Source organism: Vombatus ursinus, unplaced genomic scaffold (genome assembly GCF_900497805.2).
Source record: "Vombatus ursinus unplaced genomic scaffold, bare-nosed wombat genome assembly UNPS02014821.1, whole genome shotgun sequence".
Classification (NCBI taxonomy): domain Eukaryota; kingdom Metazoa; phylum Chordata; class Mammalia; order Diprotodontia; family Vombatidae; genus Vombatus; species Vombatus ursinus.
In genome coordinates this window covers 27,102,478-27,126,670 of record NW_020954599.1, presented here as the reverse complement: position 1 = coordinate 27,126,670, position 24,193 = coordinate 27,102,478, and the positions used below count along the sequence as shown (strand labels likewise).

General features: G+C 34.9%; 1 pseudogene; it reads right to left on the bottom strand.

The window, feature by feature from the left end:
• Window positions 1-23,803, bottom strand: part of LOC114024398 — a 72,366-nt pseudogene extending 48,563 nt beyond the window's left edge.
• Window positions 23,804-24,193: the final 390 nt, after the last annotated feature.

Sequence of the window (24,193 nt, the reverse complement as noted above, 5' to 3'; positions counted from 1 at the left end):
AAATACATAGAGAAGGTCACCCAGGTAACCAGACTCTTTAGGGATTGGTCTATCATAAGGAGGGCTTTTTGACTTTCTGTTTCTTTTTTTTTTTCTAAAACCCATAGAACAATCACCACAGAAGCAAATGGGGGATTGTGAATCCTTAGGCAAAGTACAATGCTCCTAATTCATTTATTTGCACTCATAGGCAGTCTAAATTCAATTCAATGAGCATTTATTAATGCCTACTAAGTACTAATCACTGTGTTTAATGCTGGGGATCCTAAAAGGGGCAAAAATCCTTATCCTTAAGAAGCTTACAATCTAATGGGGGAAATAACATGCAAACACATATATTCAAAGCAAGCTATATATAGTATATACTGGGGTTATTAAAAGAGAGAAAACACTAGAACTAAGAGGGGTTAGAGAAGGATTATTGGAGAAGGTGAGATTTTAGTTGAGATTTAAAGGAAGTCAGGAAGGTCAGTAGTGTGAGCACAGGAGGGAGAATATTCTAGGCATGAGAGGTAGTAAGAGAAAATGCCCCGAGCCAATAGTTGGAGTATCATGTTCATGGACCAGTCAGGTGTTCATTGTCACTGAACTGAAGAGTACGTGTTGGGGAGAAAGATTACAAAGATTGGAAAGATAGAATAAGTATAGGTTACAAAGGGCTTTGAATTTTAAACAGACCATTTTGAATTTACTTCTTGAGGAAATAGGAAATCACTGAATTTTTTTTGCCTTTTTCTTTTCTTTTAAATTTGAGCTCTGCTCCCAGAGTGGAAAGCGGCCAGTCTGTTTCGGGCTTCCTGTGCTAGTGGCTGCAGGCCCTGGTTCTTTACCTGGTGCTGAACAGATGTTGCCCTGAGGCCCACCAGGAACCCCTCTTGTCTGGCGCTGCATTGAGGGGGTGGGATGGAGGTGTTGGTGCTGGCTATAGTGGTCTAGTAGCTTACCTGGCACTGAGCTAGGGTCCTAGTTGTGGTGTCTGGCTTGTGTTGAGTTCCTGGACAGGAGGGGTGTTTCTGCATTTCACATGGCTACATTGGTCTCTGGAGGCTGCCTGTTTCCCGGGGACTATGCAGAAGAAGGTGATAGTTCTCAGGGCTAGAGTCTCCAAGTTCCCCTGGCTATACTAAGACACATGGTGGCTTCTGGTGTTGGCATTTGACTGCTCTACCACACTGGAGCTCAGACTCCTGCTGGCTTGCTGAGCCATTTCCCATCCTGGGCTGCACTCCCCTTTTTACCCCACTGAGACAGGCCTCCCTTGCCATTCCTCCAAATTTGGGAGGGTTAAAAGACTGTTTCAACCCATCTTTTTGTTGCTTCTACTGTTCCAGGATTTGTTTTTGGGCTCTATTTTATGATTGTTTGGAGGTGAATATGGGAGAGTTACAGAGATTTACTGTTTACTGTGCCATCTTAGCTCACACTGGAATTCATTGAGTAGATGTATGCACAGTGTTTTAGTTTTTCTTCTAACTCAATCTACTCTCCTGCTGGACTTCAGTAACTCTTCACATTTGTACTTCATTTTCTCCTCCAAAGAAGCAGAATGATCTTATTGGGGAAAAAAAGAGCGGAATCAGGAATCAGAGGATCCAGGTTTGAATTCGAGTATCTAATACCAGTATTTAAATACTGGTATTATCTGAAGCAAGTTATTTTCTGTGACTTTTTTGGTTTCTCTATAAAATAAAGCTGGTCAACTAGATCATCTGTAAGGTGTCCTTTACTTGTTAAATCCAACTAAACATTGCTCCCTCAGAGCAGAGGTGTCTAAGAAGATGTTCACAACGCTTCTGAGAGCAGCGCAAGCACATTAAAATGTATTTGAAAAATATTTAACAGAATAAATTGATAACAATAGAAAATAGATAACATTTCTTTTGAAAACTAAATTAATATGTGGCCATTAGAATCCTTATCTTTGAATAAGTGGTCCTTGTTTCTTTTTGAGTTTGACACCATTGCCTTAAATGCATAAAAGCACTCCTTCAATAGCTAATGTCATCTTGGATAGTGTTAAGAAGGGCATAACTTGCATAAATATTTATTCAATTGAATTTAGATTGCCTGTAACTTCAAATAAATAAAGTGAGAGCATTGACCCCTCCTGAGTATTCATACTATCCCATTCTATTTCTGTGGTGGTTGTTACATGTGTTTTAGAAATACACATAGAAAATAAAGGAAGCTCTCTTTATGAAGATTATGAAGGTTTATGAAGAGATTATAGTCTCACTGTCCTCTGCCCTTGCCAGACTTCATTTGCTGCATTATTTTCAGTTTCAAGAATCACAATTCAAGAAATATGTTAATAAACTGGTAAGTGTTCAGAAGAGTGTTCATAATAGTGAATAGCGAAGGGTCTTGAGTCTGTGCCATTTAAAGATTGCCTGAACAAATTAAACACATTAATCCTGGAGAAAAGAAGACTGACTGGCAACACCGCAGGTGTATTCAAGTGTTGGAAAGACTATTAAAGTGAGTAGGAATTACACTGGCTCTGATTATCCATAGAGGCATTAACCAAGAGCAATGCTCAGAAGTTGCAATGAGGCACATTTATTCTTGATGCCAGAGAAAAGAGATCTTAATAATTAGAGCATTTCAAATGTGGAATGAAGTTGTCAAGAGAATTATCAAGGTTGGGGATTTCCCATCATTAGAAGTTCCTAAGGCTGGTTGAATACAAGCATATATGTTATCTTACATTGGAAATTCATTTTGTTTATTGATTGGATGAGAGGGCAGATGAATTCCCTTCCAACTCTATATGATTCATGTATATTTTAATTTTAATCCAACTAAATTAATTATAGCTTTATCCTAGATACTCCTATCACTGCAACATCATCAAAACATTGTTTTAAGATAACGAGGAATGACTATAACATGCTACATTTTTCAATGTTGTTATTTTAACAGATAGCAAAATTAATAAATCTATATGAATGTATTAACTTCAAAGTACTTACATCAGAAGATGCCTACCACAAACATGTTTGATTGTTCTAAATATTCTGGAAACTGTTCTAAGTGTTAATGTTGTGAATATCTTCATTGATGGGAATTCATCTTTTGGTTCTGGAGGTAGTCAATGAAAAAAAGTGTCAAGGAAGTCTTATTGCTCAGTGACTGACACAGCCACTTGCCTCCATTCACAAGACAAGTTATTATTGAGAAAAACTGGTGGGATGCACAATCTATCACTCAACAAATGTGAAGTTTTTACTGTATGCCAGGAGCTATGGCAGCACTGGAGATGAGTACAATAATGATGTAGTCCCTGTGTTCCAAGAATGTATATACCGTTAGAATGATTACAGGACTAGTTGAAGCAGGAATATTCTTCCCCACTCTCTAAGAGGTCATCTCCCATTATCTCCTATGATAAAAGAAACTTAAGCACAAGGTTCTGAGAATAACAAATGTGTTAGCAAGACAAGCAATTGCCACTAAAGGAAGTCAACGGATCATCAGGAACAAAAGATACGTCCATCAGAGCAGTTGTTTTTTTTTTTAATCCAGTTGGTTACATAAGGTCCAGTGATACAAACTAAAGTAAGGCTATGATTGATCTAGAGCAGTGGTGGAGGGGGGACTTGAATTTTGCTTAATCATGCTTACACTACAAGAGGGGATCTCCAATATCCATGGCAACAGGGAAAAGACAGAGTTGGCCAATATCTTCTGGAAACTCCCATGTCAAACTCCACCTTACAAAAGAGAGACCTGGTGTTAGGTAAAGACATCTTATGACTAGGTTGACTCATTTTCCTTATGTCTCTCCTCTCTTCCAGGATATTGAATCGTAGTTATAGCTCAAAAGACTGAGGAACATTAAACTCTCATAGACTCCGCCATTGAGGCATATACAAACAAATCTAAATTTGATCCATAAGTACTGATTCCAGTGCTCAAGGAAAATTCTTAATCATTAATCAATAATCTAAATTTTGTAAGTCCAATGAATATGCATTTTTAAGAGTGAAAGAACTCCTGGAGGAAAGTTGTTTGCAGGTAGCAGTAAGAAACTAGGAAGTGGGCTTTAGTGTTTCAGTTAGAAAAGGGACTTAGGAGAAATAGCAATCATTTGATATGGCTTTTAACTGAAACTATAGCTCTTATGCCAACTTCCTACTAATGCCAGCATAGTATCTGGGAAAGAAGTAAAAAAAAAATCCTAACAAATACTTTCAGAATTAAAATAGTGCAATACAACTATGATACATTGGAACTACAATAAGATGTGGAATCAGAAGACATGTATTAGAATTCTAGTTCTGACCCTTTAACTGCTTTTTACCTAACTTTCCCTTTTAAAAAAATGTGAGTGTGAAATGATATAATGAATGTGTAAGATATAAAGTGCTATAGGTATAAAGTTAATTACTATAATTAATCAAAGTATTTATTAAGAATGTCCATTTTGCAAACATAATATTTCTTAGTTACAACATTTTGCTGCATACAGAACTGTGCAATAAGATGAAGATTTTTAATTGTATCTTTTAAAAATATTAGGTATAAAGAGCAGATAGGTGGTACAGTGGATAGAGTACTGACCCTGGAGTCAAGAGGACCTGAATTCAAATCCTATCTCAGACACATAACACTTACTAGCTGTGTGACCCTAGGCAAGTCACTTAACCCCATTGCCTAGATCAAAAAAAAAAAGTAGGTATACTAGCTGTGTGACCCTAGGCAAGTCACTTAACCCCATTGCCTAGATCAAAAAAAAAAAAAGTAGGTATCCTGGGGCAACTAGGTGGTGCAGTGGATAGAGTACCCCTAGATTCAGAAGGACCTGAGTTCAAATCTGGTCTCAGACACATAACTCCAATTGCCTCACCAAAAAACAAAACAAAACAAAAACAAAAAACAAAAAACAAATTAGGTATCCTAAGACTTTGGGGAGGGCAGTATGATTCTATGAATTACTCCCAAATCATCGCCCTTCCCAAAAAAAAGTCTACCAATCTTTAACCATAATTAAGGATTTTCTTTAAACTTTATATCAATAATTCAAAGATATATTATTTATTGTTATAGTTAGGTACTCCAAAAATGTTAATAAAGAGTTGTTAAGGGGTTTTGTATCTGAAAAAAAAAATCAACCTTGTCTAGTGATTATAGTGCTGATGATGACACTCCAAATATTTAGATAGCCTAGTGGAAAAATAGGAACATTAATGCACTACTGGTGGAAATTTGAATTTATCCAGATGTTCCTCAAAGTGATTTGGAACTAAGGTCAAAAGATTACTAAATCAAATATAGTTTTTCATGCATTAAAAACCATTAATAGGTCTATAACAAAAGGAGATTAAAAAAATAGATCTCTATGTACAAAATATTTATAATAACTCTTTCTGTAGTGGCAAAGAACTGGAAATGATGAAGATGACCATCAATTGAGGAATGGCTGAACAAACTATGGCATATGGATATAATGGAATGCTTTTATTCCGTAAGAAATTATGAAATTAATGGTGTTACTGAAGCCTGCATAGACTTGCACGAAGTCATGAAGTGAAAACTGAACAAAACCAGGAGAACAATTCATAAAATAACAGGAAAATTTTAAGTATAAATAATGCAGATAGACATAAGAATTCTGAAAAATGAAATGTTTAATTATGATTTCATAGGTTGGATGATAAAAACTGCTAGTCACTTACTGATTAAGAGGTGAAGGATTCAGAATAAATCTTGAAATATGTATTTTAGAATCTGGTCAATGTAAGCATTACTTTTGATTGTGCATAGCTATTATAAGAATTTTATTATCTTTCCAATGTATACAGACAGAACGGATAGTAAAAAATGCATGTGTGTTGAGTGAAAAAAAAATTAAAAAGAAGGTAAAATACAATAGATAGCTTAGTTTTGGATAACAGTCTATCACTAACCTTACAAGTGAAGTCCTTCAGTCTTGAAAGAATCTGTCCCCTCTTGGCAGGAGCTGTAAGAACCCAGCATCAAATTTTGCAAAAATGATGAATTAGCATAAGATTTTAATATGGGATTTTTCTGATCAATCATTTCCAATCAAATACATTACCTCAACCTCCATGAACAATAGACATTTCTCTTTTAGTCACATCACCTCCAACAGAAATAGGAAAATAAATTAATTATCTAGATGATTTAGGCAAAGGCAGTACATTATATGTATTATAAAGGTCTGATATTATGCAATACATTTTGAAAACTGGGCTTATATCATACCTACATCAATTGATGAACAAACATGTTAAAATGATGAATTATCCTAATTTTGGGGATTCTGATGATATTTCCTTCTAAAAATAGAAATATTACAAACATCAACAGAAGCAATCATTTAAATATATGATAGATAATTAATGCTTATTGAATGTCAGGGAAAAATGAACAAATAAAATAATGGTAATGAGCTCCATCTATTGTTCTGTCAATTAATTAATCAATTAGTATCTGACCATAGGGGATACAGATGCAAATTTGGTAAACTCCTTAATATCTCTGCCCCAGGAAAATCTCTAAGAGAACAAGTTCTTGAAAAGATGCTGATCTGCACTGAGGATGTTTCTCACCAAGAGATCCCTACAACAATGAAATGAAAAGACAATTGACAAATCTAATATATATGTACACATACATGTATGTTTGTAGCTATACTGATATACATATACATCACTTACATAAACATATACATTGACATGTGTATTATCCTACAAATTATTCCTTTCCATGTGTAGACACACATATATGTATATGTGTGTGCATATATATGTATATGTATATATACATATATATGTACATTTCTGTATGTAGTTCAGGTGACTTTTTAGGTGACATCTCCTCAATTGCCCATTTAATTTCTCTTTCAATAAACCAGACAATTAGTATTCATTGGGCACCTACTACATGCCAGGCCTTGTATTAAATTCTGCATACAGAAAGAGAATTAAAAAAATGTACCTTCTCTCAGAGAGTGAATATTCTACCAGATGAGGTAACAAAATATAAATATTTACAGAATTTCTGTAGAAAATAAATAAAACAATATCATAATGAAATTAGTTTATTTGGCTTATGCATTTTTTCTGTTTTGTCAATTTGGAATTGTTATATTTTTAAATAATCATCTATTTATTATATATTTTAATTTCATTACAATTTAAAAATAAGTTTAAAGTGTGATTATTTAATTCAATTGGACTTCAAAATGATATCACTTTGTTTCTCATTTCAGTGATCTAAATTTTCTCTATTTTCTTAATTATACTTTCTAATTGCTAATTATTTCATTGGTGCTTTCAAAATATAAGTTCTTGGTGTTATGCATGAATTTAATCATTCTTTTATTCACTATCATATCATATTGCCTTCAACTTAGTAGTCACAAATTCATGTTAAATTTGGGTGCATTATATTGTTAATTTTTTTCAATTGCACACAGTTACATTCCAAATTCATTGATTTTCACTTTATTTCTCATGTTAACCTAAGTATCCAGAGATATGAATTTGTTTATAAGTATTGCTTTGATCGAATCTCGTAAATTTTTATGTATTGATATTTCTATCGTCATTATAGTTGAGGTAGTCCATCATATTACTTCCATGTTGTTGTTATTGTTGTTGTTTTTTATTTAACCTGAGCATTATTCAATATCATTTTTCTCTATAAGATTTCACCTATAATTTCATTGCTTTATCATTAAAATATATTATTAAAATATCTTACTTTCTGAATTTATTGGAAATATGTTCAATTAATGAATATTTGTTATGAAAATGCCTATTAATAATTATAATCTGCTCTCATTCAATTCTTTCACAAATATGTGGGAGAGGGGGCAGCTAGGTGGCACAGTGGATAGAGCACCAGCCCTGAAGTCAGGAGTACCTGAGTTTAAATCCGGCCTCAGACCAAACACTTGACACTTACTAGCTGTGTGACCTGGGCAAGTCACTTAACCCCAATTGCCTAAAAAAAAACCCAAAAAAAACCCAAATATGTGGGAGAAATTTCATTTTCTTCAACACTTATCAAGCCTATATTTTATTTATCAGACTACATTAGTAGTGTTGAAATTTCCTTTTATTATTGATTTTTTAGTTACTAATCTTTAGAAATATGTCAATTTATTTTTTATCATTTTAACTGCTGTGCTATTGACCTATTTATATTTAAGATCAATATGTTCTTATTATCAATATGTCTTCAAGCATTATGTAATTATTTTGTCTATTTCTTTCTATTTGAATTTAATTGTATAGGTATATGTGTGTATATGTGTGTATATATGCACATATTTGTATTTATATGCATATATATGTGTGTATATATAATTATTGTGCAGTCAGATATATCAGATATATTCAAAGTAGTCGTGATGTATTTTGTGTTTGCACATGGAATATATTTGCATCTTTTAAGATGCCATGTTCTTCCTGTTGGTAACACATTGTTAGAATGTGAGTATAATATTTGAACATTTTTCCTTTTTAGAATTGAATATATTCCATTTTCATTTATAGACATTTATAAAATTTATGTATTTTGCTACTATTATTTGTTATATTGTCCCTTTTATCCTGAGGAAATACATTTGTTCCTTTTTTTTTCCCCACCAATTCAAAACTCTGATATATTTTCAAGTATATAACTTTTCAATCTTTTTTTCCTAGTAGATTTACCCACTGATTTTTTTTCTCTTTATACTGTGCTCCCCACAATACTGTTTCTTCCATATTTCCTCAAGTTATCTTATTTTAACTAAATCAATCTTTTTGTTATTTTCTTATGCCTTGAAGACTTGCATTGTTGTTACTACTACTGTTAATGCTATTAAGTATATATTTATTTTGATGATTTTACTTCTACTTATAAATTTTTATAATTTTTCCCTCATTGTTATAACTATTGTGAGTTGTTTTGTATTTGAAAATGTGTATATGTGTTTGCATAGTGTGTTTGTGTTTTTTTTTGGGGGGGGGACTTGATGCTTTTTTTTGGTACTTAGAGGTATTTATATGTCCATTTTGGAGAAAGGAAGGAAGGATGGGAGGGAGAAAATGAGAGAGAGAGGAATGAATTATTATGTATTTAGTATGTGACAGACACTGTGCTTAGCTTTTTGGTAATGCTTACTAGCAAAAAAAAAATACAATCCCTGCTCTAAAGTAACTTAAATTCTAATGGGGAAAGACAACACCACCACCAAAAGGGGAGCTGAAAAAGGGAGGAGGGTGAATTAAGGTATGGAGGCCACAAGCAATGGGGAAAGTTTCCTGGTAAGACAGCAGTACAGACATGATTATGAGTTTCTTAGTCTGCAAAATGAAGGATTTGAACTTGATGTCCATGAAGTCTTCTAGTTTTAACTTTATGATTCTATGCTCCCATATATATCTATATCTATGTTGATATACAAATAATAATAGTTTAATCATAACTCTGTTTAGGAGAGATTATACAATCTTATCGAAACATTTAAGGTGCAGCATGTTTTCCTTTATCTCTATTCCCTATAAGACAAGTGGATACAAATATCGGGGGATTTAGATAAAAGGCACATAAAGAAAAGCAATGCTCATTTTACCTAATATTTGAGCAACAATCCTAAATTAACAATGACCAACTCACAACACAAGGAAAAACAATATTTCGTTTCATCCAGTTATTTCTACTGTATATGATGAAATGTCCGGAACTAAGTAAAACAGTTAAAGATAGAGATCTCTGGGGCACTTGTTTGATTCTCAGGAAATTTCTTGTTTGTTTATTCTTTCCCATTTTCTGCAGATTAGCTTTGTCTGATGAATAACAAGGCACATCATTCAGGCTCTTAGAAAGGCACACAAAGTGCTTAATAGTTCAGATTATATTTTCAAGACTTTGATTTCAACTTTTATCATCTTGGTGGCATTTTGAAATGTCAGAATGTTTTCACCATTGCACTGGGATGGTTATTTGGAGAGGGGAAAAAAATCCAAAAGTTCTCATAATATATGACAAAAATCATATTGCAGTTTTTTAAAGCTTTTACAAAAGATTTCTCAACATTTTTTCTTCAGAATTGAATGCATTTAGAAAATAATGAGTCACCTATCAGCTCTTCAGTAAATTTATTTGAATAAATACCAAAATAAGCATATTAAGCCATCTGTGGTCTTCCTCCATAGTAATAAAAAAGGCATTTGTATGACTATGACATATTTTTAAAGTGCATCAAGTACTTTATTTTATGATGACATTTTCTGCAGCCTTCTCTGAATAAAATAGCACAAGATGTTTATTATTTCAGTGTCTGCTCCCATATTCTCTTAGACACATCTACCAAGACTCATATTTCTTTGAAAAACAATAATTGATTGGTTTGATCTTACAGATACATTGATTGGACATATTTCTTCCTCAATCCCTACATCTCCAAACCCTTTTAAGTGAGTTATTCCTCTAAGATAGAAATGAGGGTTACAGGAATACAAGAATATAAGAAAAAAACATTTCTATAAACATCCTCAATCTGCAATTTTCTAGGACAAACACTAAAGGAGATTTAAAAATACACAACACAAACATATAGTGTGTAAGTGTACATAAACATATATATGTGTATGTAGGTATGTGTATACCTAAGTGTGTTTATCTTTCCCTTATACAGTTTACAATCTTCCATGAGAAATTGGAAGTAAAATAACTATTTAAAAAAAAAAAGAACATAATACAGACAAGGAAGGGCCTTAAAAACATTGTCGTGAGAGATCTTCAAAAAAATAAAACACTTTCTTCTATGGAAATTGATATGGATTCTTTCAAATGGTGTCATTTCAGGTGAGTCTTACAGAATATGACATTTTTTAATTAATAGAGATGGAAAGAGGAGAGGCAGCCATAAGCATGAAATAAAAAGTTATATTCATCAATGTACTTTACTTTCTATTACACGTCACCATGGGATTTTCATGAAGGACTAGCAGGTCTGTAAAAACCTCTTGGCATATGGGCTAAACCAGGTTGAGGATAACTGACAGACCTCAAATTTATCAGTGAATTAAGGGAATATCTACCCCAACTATGTGAAGACTTCCCACTTTGAAATTCCATGAAGACTGCTGAGGCAGTTGCTCTAGAGTACTTAGAGCTTGGTCAGATATCAAAGATGTCAAGGTGATCCACTGCATTCTGGACCATTGCCAGTCATCCTGACATTTTTCTTGCCACTGGATTTAGATTTCTCTGGAGGAAAGAGTGAGGCTAATGACTTCATGCAACTCTGCCTCACTTAAATCCAATTTACTCATGAGTCAAGATACCACCCCCATGATACCATTTGTCTTCTTCAAAAATGAAGGATGAGGGGCAGCTAGGTGGCAAAGTGGATAGAGTACCAGCCCTGAAGTCAGGAGGACCTGAGTTCAAATCTGGCCTCAGACCAAACACTTGACATGTACTAGCTGTGTGACCTTGGGCAAGTCACTTAACATCAATTGCCTCACCAAAAAACAAAAAACAAAAATGGAGGATGAAAAACAGCAAGATTGCAAAAGGTAGAAACTATGTTCCAAACTTTCACTGATTTTTCACCCCAGTTTATTCAAGTCCAACATAGTTTAGAGAGAATAGCAAGTAATTATGCATGTGTGTTTGATGGGATTGGGATCTGGGCCTAGAAAGGAAAAACCCTGGTCTTTCCCACATGGCCAAATCTCTGGCATTCCCCTGAGGCTATAATCCCATCAACTGACCTTTCTTTGTGTACCTCCCTATGGCCTCAGGCCACTTCTCCATTCTCCTTTGGACTAGTGGTCCAGGTCCCTGGAATTCTATTACCTCATAAACTACTTGGCCACTCCTAGATCCTTCCCACAGTTTTTCTGTATATAAGATTCATTTTGCCTCCATTAAGATGCTTAGATTCTTAAAATATAGCCACTGCTCTGATTCTTAGAATCAGCCAACAGCCCATAGATGCTCTGATTCCTTAAGAGTCTAGCTAATATGGCGAATCTTCAATAAACCTTGTTTTTGTCTGCAAGAAGGCTTGGGTAGAATTCTTTCAGGCAGGACCCAGGTGTCGTGATTTGGGGATTTCAGGACTCTTAACCTCTAGACTGCATCATGTTCATGACTGGTCCTATATGACTGATCCTATATATGCAATAGAGGAAGGGGAATATAGACATGATAGCTTTCTGGAACCAGTAAATCTATTTAGGTAAGTCCCAGTTAGTATGAATCTCATAAAGTGGTCTGATTGTTTGAATTTTTGCTATATATTTCTTTTGGTTTGGAATCAATTACCTTATTTTATATAATTATTTCAAATAGTACAGATTTAAATACATGGACTAAGTTTACATTTGTTGCTCAGATAAATCCAGGCCCATCTTTCTCTCTAGAAAATTTTGAGATCAATAGCTTGAGGGCTGACAGATAAAAGACTGTCCACTGAGAGTAACCCTTAGAAGAGATAAAATGATCCAAGGACCAGTGAGCAATTTCATGACAATGGACAAACCTGGATGAGATTTCAGGATTAACTAAATATTCCCTGAGTACTGGGGAAGTAACTTCCTGGAGCCTGAGGCAATAGTAGCCTTGCTTATCAAACCTTCCAGGTAGGGAATCAGAAAGGAAACAATAAGCAGCTTCTTGTGAGATTAGTCAAAGAAGGAAATAACAACTTAAGAATTCCTTGCACTTAGGACTACAGTATAGGAAGATAATTTATCTATGAGCCTTTTAGAGAGATAAAGGTTATCTTTGTAGACTATTTTCCTTGTCCATGTTCCTCTGTTGGATATTATTGTAATGACCACCCCCTTTTATTGTTTCCTGTGTAGTAAATTTCACATAAGACATCTACTAGAAGATGGTGGTTTGAGGTTGGTATATTTGAAAATGAAGGTAAAGTGAGAGACAAGACTCCAAGTATGATCAAGTTAGGCTAGCAGTAACCAATAAATTGGGCCAATGACCTCTTTCAATGACCAAAGACCCTGAGTGAAGGCTGACAATCTTTTAAACTTAAGTGTGTCTTCCCTCTGAATGGCATGACAACACATCATTTGGATGTCACCTAGTAAAGCTAAGACAATCCTGATTGGTTGACATTTTAATGAGGAGGTAGATTAAGACTTTTCTCAACTTCTCCCCATTTTTTTTTTGTTGGGAGATGGTAATAATTCTTAGAAGCTAGAATTAGTCTGTAGACATAGGCATAGTATACAAGAGCTGTGAGTGAATCAGTTTGAATTCAAGTTAAGTGGGTGGTGTGTTAAAGTACTTTCAGTGAAATGGTGGTGGATGAAGTTATAAAGGTGGACAAAGGGGATATGAATTAAAATAATAGAACTGAGACTCAAAAAACTGGAGACTACCTGAGTAAAGCATGGAGGTAATTACAAGATGACAGTTAGGTGGCACAAGTAGATAGAGTACTTGGCCTGGAGTAAGGAAACTGATCTTGCTGAGTTCAAATCTCACCTCAGTGGCTTACTAGTTGTACAACCCTAGAAAAATCACTTAATCCTATTTGCCTCAGTTTCCTCATCTGTAAAATGAGCTGGAGAAAGAAGTCACAAACTGCTACAATATCTTTGCTAAGAAAATTCAAAATGGGGTCATGAAGAGTAGGATATGACTGAAAATAAATCAACAACAACAAAATTACAAGACAAAAAATCTTTAGCAAGGATTGTTTTTCTTTCCCCAGAATGCAGGTGAAGGGTGAAGTTATAAAAATAAGGAGTTGAGACTCATACAGTGTGGGGAGAGTATTAAACCAATGTCAACTTAACTAAGTCTTATAAATATAATTAAAATCATTTTTTCAATTTACCAAGAATACTGGAGAAGGAAAGAAGAAAGAAGCATATGTTGTCTTCCCCACTCTTCCCAGAATAATTGTATTCCAAAGAACTCTTTAAAATCAGGTCATGAGGGAACAAAGAAAATTCAGTAGGGAGTGACAATGAGCTCATCCCTGAGCTTTCACAAGAAGCAAGGAAGCTTTAAAGGTAAAGGAGTAGGAGGGAAGTTGGAGTGAAATGATTACTGACCTATGAATATACAATTTGTTGAAATAATTTGATAGAAGAGAAGATGAGAATATGCATATTGTTATGCAGTGGGTATAGAAGGAGTGGAATTAAGGTGGATGAACCAATGACAGCAGTGTACAAGAAAAATAGGAGAGAACTTCTGGAAGCCAAGATGGTGTAGTAAGCAGTAAGTCACTATCACTCTCCCTTTTTGACCTCTTTAAAAACAAAACAAAACAAAACAAGCAAGCAAACAAACAAACAAAAAAAAAACAACAGAAAATAGTGCCCTAGGAAACAGCCTGGGCAGAAAGTTGGAGGTGGAGTAGTCTCTTAGCCCAGGGAATTTGGAGGATCAGCAAAAAAGGTCAATTTCACTAAGATAAAAGGGAAGCACATTCCAGGATAAGAAGTGTCCTAGCAAGTCAGCAGCAAGCCCTACCTCAGCGAACCACTGGGAGATCCTGAGACCCAGGAGGGTGGAGCAGGAAAACACCAACACCAGGATCCTCCCACATACTTTAGCATAGCAGGTGGAACTGGCCAACTCCAGCTCAGAGAATCACCACATGTACCAACGCAGCGATGTGTGGGCAGTTATCCCCCAGCAGGGGACCTCCAAGTGCTTCAGTGTAGTTCCAGATGGGTAGGTGTATTCCAGCAGCTAAATCTCTCCATGCTTTAGCTCAGTCATGGGGGGATGCAGAAAAACCCAATCTGGCCTCAGCACATGCCAGACACTACCACTAGGATCCAAGCTCAGCATTAAGTAAGCTGCCAGACACCTAGAGATCCCAGCTGACAGCACCTGAGGCCCCAGAACACCGAGCCAGTGATCAGGCCCCTGACTCCCAGCACAAAAAGCTTGAACAGTGCTCCCTTTGCTCCAGCAGGAGAGTTCAACTTTAAAAGCCAGGAAAGAGGCAAACATCATGAGCAAGAAGAAGAAAAGAACATTGATCATAGAGAATTATTATGGTGACAGGGAATATCAAAACACAAATTCAGAAGAGGATAACATTGTCATTATACCTACATTTGAACCCTCAAAGGGAAATATGAATTGATTCCAAGGCAAAAAGCCTTTTTGGAAGAACTCAAGAAGGATTTTAAAACCAAATAAGAGAAGTAGAAGAAAAAATTGGGAAAAGAAATGAAAGATAAAAGGACCAAACTTGACTGAAGACAACAAGTCCTTCAAAAATACAATTGGCTGAATGGAAAAGGAGTGCAGTTATGCAAAACACTTCCATAGTACACATGCTGTGAGAAACTATCTTCTGAAGAAAAGAATTTCTTAAAAAGTAGAATTGGCCAAATGGAAAAGGAGATATAAAAAGTGATTGAAGAAAAGAATTAATTAAAAATTAGAATTGGGCAAGTGAAAGCTAATGACTCTATGAGACATCAAGAATCAGTAAAACAAAATCAAACAAATAAAAAAACAAAAGGGAACAAAATGTAAAATATCTCATATGGAAATGTCTTACCCGGGAAAATGAGGGGGGGACGGGGACAAGCGAGTAGCTGAATGATAGAGAGGAGGGAAGATTGGGAAAGGGAGTAATCAGAAGCAAGTACTTCTGAGGAGGGTCAGAGTCAAAAGAAAGAATAGAATAAATGGGGGGGCAGGATAGGATTAACGGAAATAGAGTTAGTTTTTCACAGCATGTGTACTACGGAAGTGTTTTGCATAACTGCACATATATAACCTATATTTAGTTGCTTGCCTTATCAATGAGGATGAGTGGGGAGGGAGGAAGGGAGAAAATTTGGAAACCAAAGTTTTAAAAACATGTTTTAAAAAAAATGTTTTCACATGCAACTGGGAAATAAGAAATACAGGAAATGTGATACAGAAATCCATCCTGCCCTACAGGAAAATTGAAGGGGAAGGGGATAAGAGAAGGGGGGGGAGAGATAGAAGGGAAGGCAGACTAGGGGAAGGAATATTCAGAATGCATGCCATCTTGGGGTGGAAGGAGGGGTGAGATGGGGTGAAAATTTGGAGCTCAAAATTTTGTGGAAGTAAATGTTGAAAACAAAAAAATAAATAAAAATTACCATAAAAAAAAAAAAGTAACAGAGCCTCCAGCCGAGAAACCAGGACCTTGTTTACACGGTTTTAAAAAAAATTGTTAGAGATTGAGTGAAGACATGCTAACCAAAGAGCCCACAAGGAACAAGGAATGCATTTTCCACATGCTAGTGAAGTACCATTTTTTTTTTGATAACAAGCTAGGTCATGTCTACTGGTCTCAATCAATAAACCAGTCAGATGGAGCTATTCAAGCAAAACCAGTAATTTGGGACACGAGGTGGCCAACAATGTAGTTTATTAGTGCACTTCCAGGACACTTGGTCATCTCTAGCCATGTTTTCTATACTCCAATCAGAACATCAAATAAATAGTACTCTCCCCCTCTCCAGTTCCCCCCCCCCCAAGCCACCCGAGTATCGATAGGCCAGCTTTGGCATTATCTTGCTCTTTCCAGGACTGCATTGCATTCCTGAATGTTTCCAGCCTCACCATCTATTCTTCCTCCCTCTTCTTCCCCTTTAGCTCCCCTTTATGTATTGTCTTTTTTAAAAAAAATTTTTAGGTTTTTAAAAACATATTTATTGTTTTCATTTTTCAACATTCACTTCTATAAGATTTTGAGTTCTAAATTTTCTCCCCCTCCCCAAGACAGTGTGCAATCTGATATAGACTACACATATACAATCATATTCCCACATTAGTTATGTTGAAAAGAAGAATTAGAACCAAAGGGAAAAACCACAAGAAAGAAAAAAGAGAGAGAAAATGGTATTCTTTAATTTGCATTCAGACTCCACAGTTCTTTCTCTGTATGTGGATAGCATTTTCCATCACAAGACTTTTAGAATTTTCTTAGATCCTTGCATTGCTGAGAAGAGTTAAGTCTATCAAAGCTGGTCATCAACCAATGTTGCTGTTACTCTGTACAATGTTCTCCTGGTTCTGTTCACTTCACTCAGCATTAGTTCATGTAGGTCTTTCTAGGTTTTTCTGAAGTCCACCTGCTCATCATTTCTTATGGAACAACAGTATTCCATTACATTAATATACCACAACTTGTTCAGCATCCCTAATTGCTGGGCATCCTATGTATTGTCTTTTGCCATTGGAATGCATGCTTCTTCAGGGCAGGGATTGTTTTTGCTTCTTTTTATTTGTATCCTTAGTGTTTGTCACGATGTTTAATAAATGTTTGGTAAATGTGTTAAAAAAAAGAGAATCCACTGATCACTGATTTTGTGGATTTGTTGAATTCATGCCATTCATCTAGAAACCTAAAGATTCTTATGCATAAATGGGAAAAAAAAAGTGTCAACTAAATGCACACACTGACAATAAACTCCAGGATTAGTAACTTACAGGTGAAACATTTTTGGTCAATCTAAGCTCATTAGAGAATGGGAGGGGAAAAGATGAAGAAAAGAATACACACACACACACACACACACAAGCAAATACATATATATTTAAAAAATGACTATATACTTTTCCACTTACAGGTATTTTTTTTAAAGCTAGAAGAGAAAAGTGTTTGATATAAATGGTTACTGACCCCTATAATAAAAGGTTGTTATTAGTGACAAGTTAAAATTGAATACAACCTATAATTACTTCAGCAGTATGATGGTGCGTTCCATTTGCATCTATCCACTAATAATGCAAGTCATAACTAAAACTGTTATTTGAAGTGAATTACCCACCATTTCTCATTCCAACTTCAAAAAAAAAGCACTGCAAAATGTTTTTTTTTCAGTTTTTCTAGCACTGAGATATTGTTAGTAAAGGTTGTTCAGTGAAATAGGAAATTTAACCACCTAGGATCAGATCTATTCAGTTCCTCCCCCCCACTCCATGCTTTGTTGTAGTGTGATTATTTCCTTGTTCACACCCCAGGTATTATTAAAGAAGGATAAGACTCCAGTTTGCTGAAATGTGAATAAGCACAGACTCCTTATCTGCTTGCCACTATGGGAGGAAAGAAAGAATGAAGGATGGAAAGAAGGAAGGAAAGAAGGAGGGAGGGAAAGAGGAAGGGAGGGAAGGAGGGAGGAAAGGAAAGGAAAGAGGGACAAGGGATGAATAAAGGAAACATTTATTAATTGCCAATTGTGTGCCAGCCACTGTGCCAAGCATTTAAAATAATTTCTCATTTGATCTTCACCACAACTTTCAAAGGTAGGTGCTATTGATAATCTCATTTTATTTTTCAAGAAACTGAGTTAAGTTAAGAGATTAAGTGGCTTGTCTATGTCATACAGCCAATATGTCAAGGATTTTCCTTGAACACTTGTTCTTTTCTTCTTGTTTGTTTAAATCTTTGTCTTTCAATATTAGCTCAAATACAACCCCTTGAACAAATCATTTTATATCCCTGAGCCTCAATTGTCACATCTATAAAATAAGGGAGGAGGGGTGACTAAATGGGCCCTGAGTGCTATTTCAGCTCTATATTATATAGGATATCCAGCCATTCATTCATCTTTCCTTTTTTCTGAATTTAAACATTAAACTAGTGTTAGCAATATTGGTACACTCCTTGAGGGCAGAGCACGTATTGTTTTTTTTCATCTTAATACCTTTTATAATTCCTTTTACATAAATTTTATGTAATTGAATCTAATTTTTAGGATCATAATTTTGGAACTGGAATGAACCCTAGGAAACAGTCTAACCTCTTCTTTATACAGAAAACTAGACGCATAGAAGTTAAGAGATTCATCTAAGAATAGACAACTATTAAGTAGGAGAGCCATGAACTGTATTAAATTGGACTGGATTGGATTGAATAGATCTAAATATTCTCATAGAAATGATGTCATCAGATACATGGAGAAAATTACTAACAATAGGTGAGGTGGTAAGAATAATTTTCCTCAGCTCTGTTTATGGTTGTTACTACCTTGTTATTATCTCACAACTCTAATCACATGGATAGAGGGTCTTTGCTCCCACCAAGTGATCTGCAGAGCCATTAGGAGAGAGTAAACCTGACACAAAAGCAGCTGTTCCATGGTAGCAGAGCTAACAACAGGTAATTAAGAGAAAAACAATCTATTTTAAACCTTTAATTAAAAGCTACCAGAGACTGAAAAACTCAGATGCTATAATTGCTACATGGGTAGGTGGATATACACTATGTTATTTCTATTAAATGTTTCAATGAACACTTTTCTCCAGTATAAGAGCTCTGTCCTAAGGCTTGTCTGACACCAGGATATATTTAGTGAGATGAATGGAGGTGTGCTAACAATGGTAAATGAGGAATACATGATTTTACTCATAATAATCATGTTCTGTAAGTATCAATGACTATTTTCCTCATCACTAATGAATAGTATTTTTATTACCTATATGACACAATCACTCTGTTTCCTGTTGTAATAAATATTTACTTTCATCTATCTCTTTCTTTACTATATTTTGCAATGAGGCGTTATGAATGGAACAGATTTACTATCCCTAGATGCTAGTACTCTATTGGTAGGCACATTTTCAATGTTTACATAGAGATTTGCCAAAGAATTATAATCAAGTTTCATATAATTTAGTCCTATGATAAGGTCTGTGTGCCATATCCCAGCTATGTCCACCCCTTTTCTTTCAACCTACACTCATATATGAAGGTATAGGTACCCAGAAAAGGAATACCACTACATAGCTACACCCAAACTCTTAGAATAAACTTAACTTCAACTCCATTATGAAGCTATATGCTTCACCCAATTACAAAGAAAATTTTCCTACCCTCACTTAATATGATAATTTTTACACTAAAGTACTCACATAACATGACACTATTAGATCTTACATATATCCATTTAGTTAATAATAAAGTGAAAATAATAACAATAATCATAACATCAAAGGTATTCATGTAAGACAAATGCAAGAATAACAAATATACCCATCAATATTTAAACTTGGATAACACTTGCTAACCTATGCATTTAGTGAAGCACATAAAAAAGAAACCCTATTTGCTCAGCATAACTCACAACTCTCCACTGTAAACATGAATGTCACCAGTTTATTCACACTGATCCTCACTAGTCTCCCACTAGATAAACTTCCCTCTCTTCTACTCTCATATGATGAAGCATGGACAAGTTGTTTTAAATAACCATAAAAAAGCATGGGTAAAGTGTTATGCTATTATATTACCTAGCTGGTTCCCTTCAAAGAATTGTAAAGCTTATCAGGGTGACTTTCTGGACAATGAAAACAAGCCAAACCGTCTCTTCATTTACTGGGTTTCCAATAAGTCCACCTAACTGTCAGTTAGCCAAATAAACAGAAACTTAAGTTTTAAAGCCTGCATTTCCATTTTTTTTTTCTGCTTTCACACAAGACAGAGCAGAAAAGAACAAAAGGCAACTGGAGAAAGAGAAAAGGATCAATTCATTTGTATTCCATTGAGAGTGTGTCTTTCTCCAACCAGGTGGAATAAAGGGTACAAACCCTGTCAACTTATTTCCAAGCACTCCTATTAACTCCTTTACTTATCTGTACAGTGTTAATTTTATGGCTATTCTTAGTGACTCTAGCCAGTTTTTCTCTACTTTCAATGGCTCAAATCAGAAGCTCTTAGTGCTCAGTGACTTACCTTTCTTTCATGAGGTTAAAAAAAAAACAAATCACAAAATATTCCTGATGGAATCTATACCTACTCCTTCCTTAATGATACTATAGTTTATAAGGCATTATCCAATTAGTAACTTGTACTGTTTTAGCCTCTTAAGCCTTAAAAATAATTACATGCAAATGAATTGAGATACCCGAGTGCTTGGCAGCCTCAGCCATTTCTAAGTTCAAAAATGTATCCACTTAATAACTTGAGTCTCTGAAAACTACTTCTAAACTCTTTCATTTTATATAATTTTAGTTAAAAAATGTTTCACTAGAGTCTCTTTTAGCCACCAAACTATTAAATTACCAAAGGGTCATCATTTTTTTTTTCATCCTTTGCAAGGTAATTTCATGTATGTCTTGTAATAAAAAAAGTTCATTTTCCATCCTTTTGGGAAGCAAATATCTTTAATCTTACCATGAAAACTGTTTCTTTAAACATGAATTTGGATAATTTTCCTTAAGTTCTTTTTTTCCCCTTTCAAACACTAAACTGCTTGCCTTTTTTGAAAATGGAACTAATTTGTTTTATTCTCAAGTTGAATAATTTCTTTTTCTTTACAGGGAAGTACTTTTATCATTCCTCTCAGTAAACCACAACTAACATAATTGATCTTTATATAGCACTTTAGGGTTTTCAAAGGTGCTAAACAATAGTATCACATTTTATCACCCCAACAACCATGGAATATAGTTTCTATTATTATCTTCATTTTACAGTCTAGGGAAGTGAGGTAGGGTTTAAATGACTTGCCCAGGTTCACTTAAAAAGAAATATCTGAGGCTTGCTTGAACTCAGACCTCTCTACTCCAGATTTAGTGCCCTATCTATTACACTGTCTTGTTGCCTTATCTTAAAGGGTTGTCTATGATAGCCTAAAGGGACATTACTTTAAATCATGATCAACAATTTTGCTTGGTAGAATGGATTTCTTTAAGTGCCAATACTTGATTATTCTGCTTTTTAAAACTCTTTGAGGTCTTGTAAGCTTTTGACTAAAGAAAACCTAAATTTTCTTTTTAATCTATCTGTTTCAACGGGACCTTATGTCCTGTTATCTGTACTTTCCACAGGTTGATTCAGTATTATTTCTTTTAATTAATTCAATTGAATTCAGTTCAGGTCCACCATTTTAAGAAGGGCATTAGCAATCTAAAGCAAATTGGAAAATGTGAGAGCAGAATTATTAAGGAGAATAAAATATAATGTGAGATTCATGGGAAAAATAATGAATGGAGAAAACATAGGGAGGGCTTTGTGATGGTTTTTCAAAAATATAAATTTATATTTAATTTCTTTTGCTTCATCACAGAAAGCAAGACATGAAGATGTGGAAGAAGTAGATTCTTGGTTGTAAAACTAGCTCCTTTGCCCTCTAGAATATTACATTCCAAGCCCTCTTGTCTTTTAATATGGAAACTGCTTAATCTTGTGTGATCTTCACTGTAGTTACAGAATATTTAAATTGTTTCTTTTTGGGTGCCTTCAATATTTTCTCATTAGACTGGGAGTTCTGGAATTTGGCTATAATATTCCTGGGAGTATTCATTTTGAAATTACTTTCAGGAGGTGATTGGTGGGTCTCTCAATTTCTATTCTACCTTTTGGTTCTAGGATACCAAAACAGATTTCTTGATATTTTTGTCTAGGCATATATATGTATATGTATATGTATATGTATATGTATATGTATATGTATATGTATATGTATATCTATATCTATATCTATATCTATATCTATATCTATATCTATCTATATCTATCTATATATACAGACACATACTTATATATGTATATGTACTTTATATATGTATATATGTGTGTATATGTGTGTGTGTGTGTATGTGTGTATGTGTGTGTATACACATACATATACATCATGACTTTCAGGTAGTCCAATAATTCTTAAATTATCTCTCCTCAATCTATTTTTCAGGTTATTTTTCCAATGAGATATTTCAGATTTTCTTCTAATTTTCCATTATTTTGATTGTGTTTTATTGTTTTGGTACCCCATGAGTCATTAGTTTTCACCTACCCAATTCTAATTTTTACAGAAAGATTTTTCTTTGGTGAACTTTTGTATGTTTTTTTTTCTACTTGACTAAATCTACTTCTTAAAGAGCACTTTTCTTTAGTGAATTTTTGTACATCTTTTCCATTTAGCCAATTCTGTTATTTTAAGGCATTATTTTCTTTAGTATTGTTTTGATTCTCATTTATCAAGCTTTTGTCTCTCCATCATATTCTTTTATCATTCTTGTTTCTTTCTCCAAAATTTTCTCCTACCTTTTTTATTTGATTTTTAGAATCCTTTTTGATGTCTTCAAGGCATTTTTTTGGGGATGAGACCAATTCAATTTTTTCTTTGAGGCTTTGCATGTAGCTGTTATGACTTCATTATCTCCTGAATTTGTGTCTTGATTTTCCCTGTCACTATAGTAACTTTGTATTGTCAAGTTCTTTTGTTGTTGTTGTTTGCTTGTTTTTCCAGCCAATACCTTGACTTTTAACTTTATCTTAAAATTGGGCTCTTCAACCAGGATGGAGAGAGCATTGCGCCAAGCTTCAGTCCTTTCTTGATGCTATTTACACAATTAGCTCAGGGATCCCTAAGTTTTTGGGCTTCCAAGGTGGTATGATTGAAGGAAAGGTGTAGTCACTGTTCTTCTGGCTTGTGATCTGGCCTTTACCTAGGAAGGGATCTTATTTCCTTTAGCCATCAGCACAAGCATTCTTCCTGGTCCTGAGACTGTGACCAGGTCCTCCCTCTCTCCTCCAGCCACAATAGCTAATGCACTTCTTAGTCTTGGAATTGAGACCAGGGTCACTATTCCCCCATGAGCTACCACAACTACCTTTCCACCCTGGAGGCCCAGCCAAGGTCCCTTTTTCATTTTTAATGCAAGTGCTATTGCCCTTTTTTGGCCCTGAGACTTTGTAGCTAATGAAACAGGGTCCAGAAACCAGTAGCAAGAAAGCGTAGACTGAAATCTTTTTTGGACCAGTTTTCTGACCCACCCACCATCCACGGGCTGAAGCTACTGCTGCCGATGCAGCCATCTCCAAGACCCACTGCTTGGCTGGTGATGCCATTTGTGCTAAGTGGCCTGCACTGTCCTTCAAGCTCAATTATCCCCTCATTGAGAAAGACCTTCCCTGCCAACCTCCTGAATTGTCTTAGGCTGAAAAAATTGTTTCACCTGACCTTTTGTTGTTTCTGCTACTCTAGGATTTGATTTGAGGCATTATTTTAGATTTGTTTGGAAGGGGGAATTTGAAAGAGTCAGTTGAATATTTTTCTACTCTGCCATCTTGATCTATCAATTTTAAAACAATATCATTTTATCCTCTCTGATCATATGAGGAAGAACTTCTCCCTTGGATTAGGGAAGTGACCAAACAAAGGCAAGGGGCCCTTGATTGATGTTTCTAAATGTAGTAGCCTCTTCCCAAGAGACCAAAAATGATTTGTGTAATGATAAG